The sequence below is a fragment of the Galeopterus variegatus genome, unplaced genomic scaffold, assembly GCF_000696425.1.
Source record: "Galeopterus variegatus unplaced genomic scaffold, G_variegatus-3.0.2 Scaffold2164, whole genome shotgun sequence".
In the NCBI taxonomy this organism is placed as follows: domain Eukaryota; kingdom Metazoa; phylum Chordata; class Mammalia; order Dermoptera; family Cynocephalidae; genus Galeopterus; species Galeopterus variegatus.
Genome location: NW_007728275.1, coordinates 263,369 through 272,455, shown reverse-complemented (window position 1 = coordinate 272,455; position 9,087 = coordinate 263,369). Strand labels below are relative to the sequence as shown.

General features: G+C 40.7%; 1 pseudogene; it reads left to right on the top strand.

Annotated features, from left to right (window-relative positions):
* Positions 1-7,310: 7,310 nt before the first annotated feature.
* On the top strand, positions 7,311-7,724 carry LOC103597008 (annotated as a pseudogene).
* The last annotated feature ends 1,363 nt before the right edge of the window (positions 7,725-9,087 follow it).

Below are 9,087 nucleotides of genomic sequence, written 5' to 3'. Positions count from 1 at the left end.
CCTCTCTCTCTCTCTCTCTCTCTCTCTCTCTCTCTCTCTTGCTTCCTCTCGCCATGTGATCTGCTTGTACCTGCCAGCTGTCTGCCACTTTCCACCATGAATAGAAGCAGCCTGAGGCCCATGCCAGATGCAGCTGTCCCAGAATCGTAAGCCAAATAAACCTCTCTTCTTTATAAATTACCCAGTCTCAGGTATTTCTGTTATAGCAACACAAACAGACTAAAACAGAGAGCAATAATAAAAATAAATGAAATAGAAAACAAAGATACAATAAAAAAACTCAATGAAGACCAAAAGTTAGTTCAAGAAAACAAAAACAAAAACAAAAAAAAAAAAAGAGAAAAGGCATAAATCAACAACTTGAAGGATGAAAAGGAGGACATAACTTCAGGAGATAGAACTGTGTCCACCCGAGCCAGGGCAGTGGGGGTGCTGATGGCCTCAGCCACGTCTCCCCAACATCTGCATCCAGCCCAGTGATGACCACCTGCTGGAATGAGGAGGGTGCCATGGGCCTTGACCAAGACCAAGCCCTCCCTTCCTCTTTCCATTCTATTTCCTTCCCCTGTCTTCTCTCCCCTTCCCCCCAATCTGCTCTGCAACATCTTAGAATGTAAAATATAATGATATTAATAAATAAATAAAGAACCATGTCCAGCTGCACAGGTTTTGCTTCCTAAAGGTCAGCCTGTGTGAGGAATGTCTTACAGAGGAACTTGAGTGGATGCAGGCAGACCAGTTAAGAGTTTATTGCTGTAATCCAGGTGAAGCATGGTAGTTTTTATTGGGACCAGAGTCTTGCTTAGGAAGGATGGTCACATTCTAAGGTTATCCATTCATTCTCTTTTCTTCTAATAGTGTTGAGATTTTTACACTTAAAACAGTAATCTTCATTTGGAATTAAAAAAAAAATACAGTGTGAGGGAAAGGTATAACATTTTTTTCAGATGGAAACCCATGTATACTAACACAATTTATTTAAAAATAAATTGCAATACCACACTTGTTGTATACTGTTTCCATATTTACTTGAATCTATTTCTGAATTCTCCATTCTTTGTTCTACCGTCTATTTATCTCTTCCTTTGCAGAGACTATATAATAGGACTTACAGCAAGTTTTAATATATGGAAAGGCAAATTGTCTCCTCACTGTTTTTCTCTAATATTTCCTTGGCTCAATTTTCTTACATTTATTCTTCCACATGAACTTTAAAATCATTTCACCCATTAAAAAATTCCCATTTTCACATTGAATGAAATGGAATGGCACTTATATATTAGTTTTAGAAGACTTGACACTTGTCTTTCCTCCCAGAAGTATGTTCTAACTTTCCATTATTTGAGTCACCTTTTCTTTTTCATGAGTATAGATGATCAAAACTTGACTGCACTTATATCCAGTATTTTATGTCTTTTATTTGAATATCTGAAAGTAATATTCATTTTACATTATGTGATTTAACAAGCAAATAGTGTTCATTTTGTTAATCACTTAATATTCTAAACATTTCCAACATTTCAACTGTATCATTTTGAATGTGGGAATTCTTCTTGCTCTGTGATTACTAAAACCCTCTGATTCAAGATTAGGGTGGAGAGAAGGAAAAGTATTAAAGTTAATCAATTATGTATAATGCAACAGACACTCATGTGTAACTTCTTTTTTTTTTTTTTAAATTTTTATTTTGTCAATATACAATGTATATGATTATTATGGCCCTTCATGTGTAACTTCTGAATTGGTTATGCACCATTGTCTCTCACATGGATACCTCTGTAGTGGGGAACCCTGAGCATTTTCTGATTGTTAGACCTGCCCTCTCCTGCTGGAGAAACTGTTTTAAAAGTTTTATGCTCGGCTGTCTTAATTGCAAACTCTGGCTTGCCTGCTTCCTGCACACGCCTGTATCCATGTGTTAATAGGAGACAGCAACAATCTCCCCCACCGCCCTATGGTCTGGATGCAAATTAGGCTCCAGAGCTGACCAGTGGACTGTGTCTCATAATCAGCCAATACGAATTAGCAGGGCTGCATCCCTCATTTACATTGGAGGACCTAAATGGGAACTTGGGGAAAGTTAGGGCGGGAATTTTGGCTATAAAGACTGCCTCTTTACTTTGTTCGGGGAGACACTGATCTAGGAGTTTTTACTCCCAGTGCTCTTCTTGCTTGCGAGCAATAAAGTGCTGTAACACCAGAAAGAGCTGTCAACTATTAAAAGAGCTATAAAACCAACGTTGGTCTTGGATTCCTCTGTGCAAGCGCCTCACAACACCTCTTTCCAGCTTTTGATTTCATCATGTAGCAAATAAATGAGGGAACAGGTTTGGGATTTGAATCGGATTATCTTCATATTTTCTGGGTGAATCAGGATTAGAAGTTCATCCAGAATGACTGAGCAATCACTAATGAAGCTGCTTAGACTTCTAACATCCTCCCCTCTCCCCACAAGCACCACCTTGTTGCTTAGAGAGCAAGGAAATTACTTTGAAATAGCAAGACTCCCAGTGAGTGAGAATGATCAAAAGATGTTATCAATATGAGCATTTATTTTCCTTTCGTGTTTTAGTGTGATTTTGGTCTGGCAGGGTAAAATGACAGATGCAGTGAACTTGGGTTTCCTATAGAAATGGTTCTGGAGACACCACCCTTACCTGAGGCAGAGGATGCTTGGAGATGAATGAGGTTAAGGGTGAGAAGAGGGGAAGGAGAGAGTGTTGATTAGTTCTCCTGATCTCCAGTCAGGACCATGAGTAAGAGGATGGCCGGTTAGCTTACTTGGTTAGAGTGCAACCTTGTAACACCGAGGTTGTGGGTTCGGATCCCCATACCAGCCAGCTACCAAAAAAAAAAGGACTGCACGTCAGCCACCAGAAACTGCAAAGCTGTGAAAGAGAACTATGTTGGGGAAGCATTTTTCTTGATACCTTTATTGAAAATGAAGCCAGCATGAGGATGTGAGGGGGGAAAATCGAAATGTGGTATGTTTGGGGGAAGGGATGCCATGATTAACTCTCAGTATATTTTGATTCAAGCAAGATGTGAAGCTGCTCTAGCCACACAGGTGGAGTGGGGCTCCTTGTGGCAGTGAATCACACCCCAGGCTACACGTTGGAATGCCCTGGAGTGATACAGAAATTGCTAGTGCCTGGTCCAACCCTCAAGAGGTCCTTAAATTGCATAAGACCAATTGATGGTCTGGATTTGGGCCTGGGTGTGGGTCTTTTTAAAGCTCCCCAGTAATTCTAATGGGCAGCCAAGGTTGAGAATGCTGTTTTGGGAAAATTACCAAGGGTCTAGGAGGATCAGGTTTTTTTTTTTTTTTTTTAACAATGTGTGAAATAAAATCACAGAAGGATTTGGCAGGGGATTGTAAAACGACGTGTCAACAGAAAGTGGTGGACTCCTCTTTTAACTCCTCTTATTAGGGAACCAGTGTCCTGTTAGTTAAGTTTGTGGGCCTATTTTCTTCTAAGTTGGCTTTTTCTTACTGAAATAATATTTCCAGGAAAAGAAGAACAATGTCATTCCCTCACATTGGTCATTATTTGAAGTCATAGCTTGTGGAGCTATGTATGCCTGCTACTGTGATAAGGTTATTTCAACAAACACAATCTCAAAAATAATAATTCCTGGGTTTTCTTTTCTTCCTAAAACATATTTGACCATATCGGTTGTTTCATAAGAAAACCTTTGGGTCTTATTTCAGCCTGCAATTTATAATTTATATTGGAATAGAAAGGTCATTAAACCTGGGATTCATCCAATTGCTCATTCACTTGTTTACTTATAAGATACAGAGGATTACAGGTATTTCTGGTACCTCACAGACCTCTCATTTTCCCCAGCTTCCAAAAGAGTTCTTAATAATGTGCAGATAAAGCCAGGATTAAACTCATGATTCTGATTACTTTTTATTATTATTCTTTAATTAAGTTATTACATTGGCTGTGTTCTTGTCACTTTGCTCTGGTACTCCAATTATCCAGGGATCAAAAATCATAATGAAATGGCAAGAGAGAAGAATGTTAAACCATCTGGATAACACCGGGGTATTGACATATGTAATAAAATTAGATCTCTGGGAATCTGGGAATGTGTCTGCATGACGGATAGGTCATTCTTTCCTACGAGAAGTTGAGTCAAATTTTTAAATTAAAAAAAAGAGAAAGGATGGTGTATGAGTTAGAATTATTTTAGCTGTAACAAAAACCCGGTATAGAAGTTGTGCTTCTCACTTTGAAGTCAGAGGGGAGCCTTTCAGGACTGTGTGATGGTTCTGCTCCATGAAGTCCTCAGAGGCCCAGGCTACTTCCAGTTCTCCCCTCTGCCATTCCTGGGGCAAGGCCCTCATCCTAATGGTCCCAATGAAGCTACAGCCTTCACATTAAGCAGCAGGATGAAGGAGGGGGTGGTGTGTGGAGAGAAGGGGTAAAATGGTGAGCTCTTGCTGTCAAGAAAGGTCCTCAGATAAGATTACTAGATGAGATTACATTCATAGCTCATTGGCTAGAACTTAGTCACATGGCCAACCTAGCTGAACAGGAGGCTGGGAAATGTAGTCTTTACCTGGTGGTTATGTGCCCATCTGAAAATCAGGGGTTATAAAAGAGGAAAAATGGATATTAGGGAAGAGCCCACAGTCAATGTCTTAGATAGCATATGGTGGATTGGACAGTCTCTGGGGAATTACTTTTTTGAAGTTGAATTGTATTCCACAAACTTATTTTCTATTAGAGACTCCTCTATACACACAATTACTATTTAATTACTCTTCAGGATTTCTTCTCTATGTGTTTTTTCTCTGCTACCACCATGGGATAAATAGATAGAACTACATAGACATCAAACTTAAAGGGCAGAATCCTGCTGAGAAGTGCATTTACATTTCAACCCATCCCTTATTCACATAGACAATTCATTCAGTTGTTTCATGGCATTTTTATTGGAACTCCTCTGGGAATGATATCACAAGATGGAAAATGTGGTTCCCCAAACAAAGGGATTTGAGAGATGCTACTAAAGGCCTTTCTACAAAAAAATATTTCCCCAGCCTTTTCAACATATCACCTAAGATTCCACCATTAATGACATATAATAAAATGCAAAGTATCTTGGAAGAATTGTAAGGTATTAAGCTCTTTTTAGGTATTTATGCCTTACTATAAATTAGTTTGTTATATATGTCAGATGTAGCTGGAATAGGGACTTTGAGAGGTGAGGCGAAAGGTAAACATAAAACAGGAATATGACAGGAATCCCTGGGTGGGGCCACAAAGGTGCCCCACCTACATCTCTTAAGCACCCCTCATTCCAGTACACACCATTGCCTTCTACTATAGCAGGATGCTGGTTAAGAATGTTGAAGGGGTTGTCAAAAGAATGGGAGATAGCAAAATGAAAAATACAAGTATCACCACTTCAGTCTCCAGCTGAAAAAGTCACTTACACAATTACTTTTTTTTGCAGCTGGCCAGTCTGGGGACAATTACTTAATTTTACTTGGAGGAAACCATCATTTCACCATCTAACATTCATATAAATTCAAATAGGAATAAATCGTGTTTTGAGAACAAGACCTTATGACAAAAACATCATACTGTGTTACTGGAAATTATCATATTACCGAAAGCCAAGGTATCTGCATCCGATATCACTTTTACAGACATTTTCTTTCCTGATAATGGATTTTTCCTTTACTTCTGCTGATTAGTAGAAATTTGCTTGTAAGTTCAGACTGAAAGTGATAAGTTCATTGGGATAAGTAAGCTGTCAAAATGGTAGAAAGAACCACTGGAATTAAATGTCATCTTCCACATCAGCCAACAGTGAGGAATATCATCTGTGTTTTACCAACATGTTTATTCTTTGCCTTCTCTGCCTATGTTCACTAGGTTATAAGGATCCTTCTAAAACTGTTCCCATAGAACAGAAGAAGCCAAGCCAACCATGTCGGGTATTTGGAGTGCAAGTTAGTTGTGCTATGCCATTTGGATATTATACAGGAATAGCCCCACTAGGGGCTAGTTCAACAGAACAGTCTAGGCTGAATAGGTCTCGGGAATTCATCATAGCAGGTGAAGTCAGTGCACCCACCACACCCTGAGGCACTCAAATCGCAGTACCCACCAGTGCCAATGGCTTCTTACGGGGTGCACTTGCAACTCTGCTGAGGGCTTTCTCTGGCTACAGGGGCGGGCTTGTGCTTTAGCCCTGTGCAGAGCAGGTCAGAAGTGGCAGGGACTGAAGGCCAATGATGGAGGGGTTGGTGGAAGACCTCAGCTCCCTGTCCATTGAGATGCCTGTTCAACACCATCTCCCAGAGGTTGCCAGTAGGGTTAATGCCCATTTGCTCACAGTGATAACTTATAGAATGTCCTCTATATTGACTTTCTTCTGTTTTCTGTTTCATGTTTCCATTCTCCTACCATAGTTTCCTGGGATCACCTCCCAAATTAGCTACTTGCATTGAAATCCCTGTCTCAGTCCTCTTCACAAGAGCATTGGAGTTGTCTGGAGGTCTTGCCTACTTGAGACAGTCACTGGGACGTTCTCGATTACATGCATGAAAGAGAGAGGGGGAGGGAGAGAAAGACAGTGTATGAATAACCTAAAATTTCAAATTGGGGAGTGGGGAGATCTCCCATTCAGGATGAAGAGGAGACAACCAGACAGGGGTGCAAAGGAGAGAGAGGAAGAGATGGGAGAGGCCCTTGCACTCTCACGTGTAAACTTTCCCTACAAGTTTTTTCCTTGAAAACGTTATATTAAAATACACAGTTGTTAACTATTCTGATTAGATCACTATACAATATATGCATGTATTGAAACAACAAACTGTACCCCAAAATCATGTGCAATGAAAAAAATAAATTAAAAATTTAAAAACTCATGAAGTGCTTGGGGAGAGTGAGTTCTTCGTGGGAAGTGGTGAATAAACTAATTTTTGCATCTGGGGGACTTGGGACATATCAGAGATAGAGCAGGTGAACATCACAGCCTGACCTCAGGAGTGCAACTCTGTGCTAAACAAAAATCACAGGGAGAATTTAGGACTTTCCCAGGCTATGGCATTGGCTGGAGTCTCTTCCTCTTTCTCCCTGGCCTTCTTGGGGCCAAAGAGCCACAGCTGACATCTCTGAGATGCGCTGAGCATCAGAAAGGGGAACTGAGGAGGTGGTAGGAGTTCCTCCAAAATGCTTTCAAAATTTTCTTTTGAGTCAGTTAAGAGTTTCTCCTTCTGGGTGACCCACTTCTGTTACTGGCTGCTGGCCTGTATGCCACTGGGGTCAGTGAAGGATCCCAAGATGGCTGGGTGAAAACTTGCTCTAAAAGCCATTCACTGGGTAGATTTGGGGGAGTTCATACCCCAAAACCAAAAGGCCATTGCTAACTACCTGAAATCCTAGAATGAGACTCTCAGCTCCAGGTTGGCTACTGTACCTGAGAACCCACCAGCTATTGACCAGGCTTACAACAAGGCCAAGGTGGCCAAGGTGGATTTGGTGGATGACTTTGAGAAGAAGGTGAAAAGTTGTGCTAAGTTTTTGTCTCTCTCAAAGGCCAGGATTCAGGAATATGAGAAACAGCTGGAGAAGATGAAGAACATAATTCCATCTGAGTTGATGACCACCGAGGACTTGAATGAAGTCTTCCCAGAAAGCAAGTCGGACAAGCAGAAGTATCCCTATTGGCCTCACCAGCCAACTGAGAAATCATAAAATTGAGTCTGGGAGGAAGCACTGGCTTTTATATTACAATCTCTGGACATTAAAAGAAAAGCAATTATATATACTTATAAAAAAAAGAGCTGCTCCTTTCTAGAACACATAATTGGTTTAAATGGTTTTTGGAATTTCCTAGGGCTTGATTTATGACTCTGTGAAAGGAACCTGAAATTGTGCAGTAGCTGGGTATTTGAAAACGTTTCTTGGAATATTCTAAGGAAATAGGCAGAAGGCTTTAGCTGACTTGGGGTTCTGTTATCAGCATCTTATGCAGCAAATGCCTAATTTTATCTTCTGTATAATTTTTAAACATTTGTTTTTCTTCCTGTATCTGAAATTTGTGAGTCATATTCTTTTCTTCTACATTTCCCATGATTTATCCTTGTTTTCAGCCTGAAGATTCTTTCCTTTCCATTCTTGTTTTTAATTTTCCAAGAGCCTTTTTAGCACTCAAGGACTCGGGCTAGCCAGTTAGCTTGGTTGGTTAGAGTGCAGTGTTACACCAAGATCAAAGGTTCGGATCCCTGTACCGGCCAGCCACCAAAAAAATCCAAAACTCAAGGACTCAATGGTGTTCTTTTGTCTGTTCTCTGTTTTTCTTGATTTGATTCTAAAATCCTAAAAAAAAGGCATTTCTACTCAGAAATTTGGAGAATTTCTGCTGTTGCTACATTGCTGGTTCCTGCCTGGCACAAGGCAAGGAAAGTTCCAAGTGCCCATCCTTCAGGCACCACTCCTCCCCCCTGGCCCAATGGCTGGAGAGAACAGGCTTTTCCTAGAGCTCCCTTGGTCTATGCCCTCTTTCAATTCTGAGCTTGAGCTGGAATATATAGAAGGAAAAACAGCCTAGGGAACTCACTTCCAGGTCATCTATCTCTTAAGACATGGGTTCCTTACCAGTCCACCTGCTCTTTATCTACTGTGCTAGGCAGAATCATGCCCTTCCCTGGAGATGTCAATGTCCAAATCCTTGGAATCTATGGATATGTGAGCTTACATGGCAAAAAGGGCTTTACAAACCTGATTAAATTAAAAATCTTGAGATGGGGACATTATTTTGGATTTTCTGGGTGGGCCCAATGTAATCACAAGGGCCCTTAAAAGAGAGAGGCAGGAAGGTCAGAGCTAGAGAAGGAGATGTAACCATAGAAGTCAGAATGATTTCAGGAAGGCCGTATATTAGTCCGTTTCTGCTGCTTGTAACAAAATGCCTGGACCTGGGTAATTTATAAGAAAATGAAATTTATTGCTTACAGTTTTGGAGGATGTAAAGTCCAAAGTCTAGGGAGGTGAGGTGTCTGGTGAGGGTCTTGGTGGTGGTGACAGTGACCCAGGGATCTCACATGGTGAAAATGGC